The sequence below is a fragment of the Myotis davidii genome, unplaced genomic scaffold, assembly GCF_000327345.1.
Source record: "Myotis davidii unplaced genomic scaffold, ASM32734v1 scaffold1687, whole genome shotgun sequence".
In the NCBI taxonomy this organism is placed as follows: Eukaryota; Metazoa; Chordata; class Mammalia; order Chiroptera; family Vespertilionidae; genus Myotis; species Myotis davidii.
Genome location: NW_006297834.1, coordinates 229,716 through 234,943, shown reverse-complemented (window position 1 = coordinate 234,943; position 5,228 = coordinate 229,716). Strand labels below are relative to the sequence as shown.

General features: G+C 44.3%; 1 pseudogene; it reads left to right on the top strand.

The window, feature by feature from the left end:
• The window catches only part of LOC102763734, a 17,883-nt pseudogene extending 13,440 nt beyond the window's left edge, over positions 1–4,443 (top strand).
• Positions 4,444–5,228: the final 785 nt, after the last annotated feature.

The following is a 5,228-nucleotide window of genomic DNA, read 5'->3' as shown; positions in this document are numbered from 1 at the left end:
AGGTAAATATCACATGATCTCACTCATTTGTGGAATATAATGAACAATATAAAGTGATGAACAAAAATAGAACCAGTCATAGAAACATTGAACAGACTGTCCAACCTATGAGGGAAAGTGAGGGGTTAGGGGGTAAGAGATCAACCAAAGGACTTGTATGCATGCATATGAGCATAACCAATGGACACAGACTGGGTCGGGGAGGGAGGTGAGGGCATGTGCTGGGGGAGGGGGCAGCTGGGTAGAGGTTAATGGGGGAAAGGGAGACTTATGTAATACTTTAAAGTTTAACTGAGTTAAACAATAATTTTTTTAAAAGTATGATGCTAGACATAGACTTTTTGTAGATTTCTTTATGAAGGTGAAGAAGTTCTCTCTGTTCCTAGTTTGCTGGGAGTTGTCATTATGCACAGGCATTGGATTTTGTCAAATGCTTTTTCTGCATACATTGGTGTCATCATGTAATTTTTCTTCCTTAATTTGTTAATAAAATGGGGTTATATTGATTGATTTTTTAAAATAATTTTTATTTCTTGAAGTATTACAATATTCAGTATTGTAATACAGTATTATATGTCTCCTTTTTTCCCCCCATTGACATTCCCCCGGCCCCTACCTCCTAGTGTCTTGTGTCCATTGGTTATTCTTATATGCATGCATATAAGTCCTTCGGTTGATCTCTTAACCACCACCCCCCAAACCCTCCCCAGGCTTCTCACTGTAGTTTGACAGTCTGTTCAATGCTGCTCTGCCTCTGCATCTACCCCTGTTCATCAGTCTATACTGGTCCCCATTATCTGTCCCAACCTCACTGGAGCCGTCCCAGCCTCACCAGGGCTGTTTCAACCTCACCAGGGCTGTCTTGACCTCACCGGGGCCATCTCGACCTCACCGGGGCCATCTCAACCTCCCCGGGGCCATGCCGACTTCACCGGGGCTGTTTCAACCTCACCGGGGCTGTCCCGACCTCACCGGGGCCATTTCAACCTCACTGGGGCCGTCCCAACTATTGATTGATTTTTGAATGCCGAACTTGCCTTGCATACCTGGGATAAACCTACTAGGTCATTGTGGGTAATTACTTTATACATTGTTGAGTTGCTAATATTTTGTTGAGTATTTTTGCATTTATGGTCTGTAGTTTCCTTTTCTTGTAATGTCTTTGTCTGGTTTTGAATTAGAGAAATGCTGGCCTCATAGAATGAGTTTGGAAGAATTCCCTCTCCTTCTATCTTCTGGAAGAGATTATAAAGAATTAATATGAATTCTTCATTACATGTTTGGTAAAATTCACCAACAAACTCACCTAGCCTGGTGCTTTCTGTTTGAGGGAGTTATTAATTATTGATTCAATGTATTAACAGATATAGGCCTATTCAGATTGTCTATTTCTTTTTATGTGAGTTTTAGCAGATTGTATACTTCAAGAAATTGGACATTTCCTCTAGACCAGCAGTCACCAACCTTTTAAACCTCACGGATCACCAGTGGTCCGCGGACCACCGGTTGGCAACCGCTGCAGACTATCAAATTTACGGGCATAGAGTTGTTCATAATATTTCTTTACTATCATTTTAGTGTCTACAGGAAAATAAGGTGATTTCCCCCCCCTTTGGATCCTTTCAAGATTTTTTCTTTATCTTCGAGTTTTTGAAGTTTGAATATGCCTAGGTATAGTTTTTTGTTTTTGTTTTGGCATTTATCCTGCTTGTTGTATTCTGAGGTTTCTGGATCTGTAATTTGTTGTCTGATATTAATTTGGGGGAAAATTTAAGTCATTATTTCCTCAAATAGTCCTCCTAGTTCTTCCTGTCTTGCTTCTCCTCCTGGTCTTCCCAATAATTACACTTATATGTCACCTTTTATAGTTGTCCCATCCTTGGGTATTCTGTTCTGGGGTGTGTGTGTGTGTGTGTGTGTGTGTGTGTGTGTGTGTGTGTGTGTTTCAGTCTTGTTTCTCTTTGCTCTTCCATTTTGGAAGTTTCTGTTGACATGTCCTCAGGCTCACTGATGGTTTGATGCCATGTCCAGTCTACTAAATAAGCCCAACAAAAGCACTCTTCATTTTTGTTACAATGTTTTGATCTCTAGCATTCATTTCTGATTCTCTCTTAGAATTCCCATCTCTGCTTATATTGCCTATGTGTTTTTTCATGCTATCTACTTTATCCGTTAGAGCTGGATATTAACAATTGTTTTAAGTTCCAGCATCCTTGCATGTCTAATTCTGATGCTTGCTCTGTCTCTGCAGACTACTTTTTGTCTTTTGGAATGCCTTGTAGTTTTTTCTTGATAGCCAGAAATGTGTTGGATAAAAGGAACTGTGGTAAACAGACCTTCAGTGATGTGGTGATGAGATAGAGGAATGGGGCATTTGATTATGCCCCATATTTGTGAGTCTGTTGCCTGGGCTGTGGCCTTTACATATGCTCCTCAGCCCTTCTCAGGTAGTACAAGAAAGATAAAGGAGCAGGATGGGCATTTCTCTCCCCCAGGTGGTCAGGATCTGATGGAATGATTTCTCCTGAGGGCAGGCCTTGTTAGAACACATGCTCTGGTGTATTCACAATAGCTACTTCCTCCCCATATCCAACCTGAAGCAGGAGGGGATTTTTCTCCTGTCCTCAGTGTGAGAATCTGGTGTGGCTTCTAGAAGTAAAACTCACAAAAGTGGGGGCTACAGCCGTGTCCTCGCCCACCTCGGCCCCAGCGGCCTGTTTTTCCAGCCCATCAGCGCTGAGAACGAGGACCAGCAGCCCAAGGAGATCGAGTCACTGCAAGAACAGCTATGGGATGGTATGACGCGCATGCTGTTCATCACGATCCCCTTCTTCAGAGAAGTGACCGTCAGCTCCTTTTCCTGCGAGCACTGCAATAACACAGAGGTCCAGTCATTGGGCAGCATCCAGGGCCAGGGAGTGCACTACACTCTTACGGTCAGGGTGGTGGAGGACATGAACCGAGAAGTAGTGAAGACTGATTGCCAGCCACCACAAGGATTCCAGAGTTAGATTTTGAAATTCCAGCCTTTAGCCAGAAGGGAGCTTTGAGCACTGTTGAAGGATTGATCAGCCATGCTATCTCTGGCCTGGACAGGATCAGCCCACACGAAAGGCAAATGAAGAAGCTGTAGCTGAAAAAAGTGATGAGTTCATTGTCAAACTGAAATAGCTAAAGCAGGTGGCCTCTCCTTTCACCATGATCATTGATGACCCCTCAGGGAACAGCTTCATGGAAAACTCGCATGCTCCCCAGAAAGATGATGCCTTGCTAATCACATATTATAACCAGACTCCACATCAAAAGGAGATGCTGGAGCTCCAGGCAGAAGCACCAGAAGAGAAGCCACAAGAGGAAGATCTCAGAGACGAAGTACTGCAGTTCAACACAAAATGCAATGCTCCAGCTCAGACCAACATGAAGCTAGTTCAAATCCCGCACTTTAAGAAGGTTATCATCATGGCTACCAACTGCCAGTACTGTGGTCATCCAACCAATGAGGTAAAGTCTGGAGGAGCAGTAGAGCCCTTGAGCACCAGGATCACTCTCCATATCACAGATCCCTCAGATATGACCAGAGACCTGCTCAAGCCTAGGGCATGCAATGTGGACATCCCAGAACTGGAATTTGAGTTGGGAATGGCTGTTTCTGGGGGCAAGTTCACAACACTGGAGGGGCTGCTGAAAGACATCTGGGACCCGGTGACCAAGAACACTTTCACACTGGGTGACAGTTCCAATCCTGGCCAGATGGACAAACTGCAGGAGTTTAGCCAGAAGTTGGACCAGAGAATAGAGTAAAATGAAGGCCCACTTTATTATAAATGACCCAGCAATAAACAGCTATTTGCAGAATGTGTATGTATCTGAAAATGATCTAGAGATGAAGGTGGGACGTTAGAAGTGCACGTTTGACCAAAATGAGGAGCTAGGGCTCAGTGACATCAAGATGGAGGACTATGAGAAAGGCCTGGCCCCACGGTAGCAGTGGGCGGTTTCCCAGCCAACGTCCTGTGCTGCTCAGATCACAAGCATATTTATTACTATTGGAAAAGTGGGAGTGGCCTCCTCACTTGCTCATGTGGGGAGGGCACCTGGTCTGAATCAAAGATCCTGGCACACTTTTTAAAATGTGTGGTGCAAGTTCACACCTGTTGGGTTATTTGACTTTATTTTGAGTTAGCTTGGGAGGAGACCTGGAAGTGAACTATGAGGAATGTCACTATCACTTTTTCCCAGAAGTCTTCACCCTCTGTCCACACCGTGCTGCCCTCTAGAGCTGGAACTCTGAAGTTGAGGAAGGTGGAAGACAGCTGCAGCTGGAGTTTAGGTGTCGGTTTTGGATGTACAAAATACAGATTTCCACAAAAAGGAAGTCTTCTGAGGAAGGAAGTCCAGCACAGGTGAAGAAGTTCTCATTAAAATGATGGCTGTCAAACTGCACTGGCCCAGAATTCACTGTCTTTATTTGATATGCTGTTAGGCCAGCCGTGGGCAAACTACGGCCCACGGGCCGGACCCGGCCTTTTGAAATGAATAGGGGCAAACTACGGCGCGCGGGCTGGATCCGGCCCGTTTGAAATGAATAAAACTAAAAATAAAAAAGACCGTATCCTTTTATGTAATGATGTTTACTTTGAATTTATATTAGTTCACACAAACACTCCATCCATGCTTTTGTTCCAGCCCTCTGGTCCAGTTTAAGAACCCATTGTGGCCCTCGAGTCAAAAAGTTTGCCCACTCCTGTGTTAGACTCTACCTCCTGAAGAAAAATTTCCCCAATGTGGCCACTGTAATTTGGAGATTGGAGCTGGCATTTCATTCATTCCTTCACAGATGTGCCAAGCACTCATTGAACAGTGAACAAAACAAGGCGCTGCTGTCACGAAGCTTGAAGTCTAGTGGGGAAAATTGACAATGGGGGTGGATTGATAATAAACCAATTAAGTTGAAAAAGAAAAGAAAGTATTACATAGGTTTCCCCTTTCCCCCCATTGATTCCCTCTAGCTTGCCAATGGCCCCAACCCCAGGCCTTCACCACCGTATTGTCCGTGTCCATGGGTTATGCATACAGAGTCTTTGGTTGATTAGTTCCCACCCACCCACATGTCCCCGCTTTCCTTTGAGATTCTGCACTCTGTTCCATGCTTCCATGTCTCTTGATCCACAACATTCATCAGTTTATTTTGTTACTTAGATTCCACATATGAGTGAGATCATGTGATG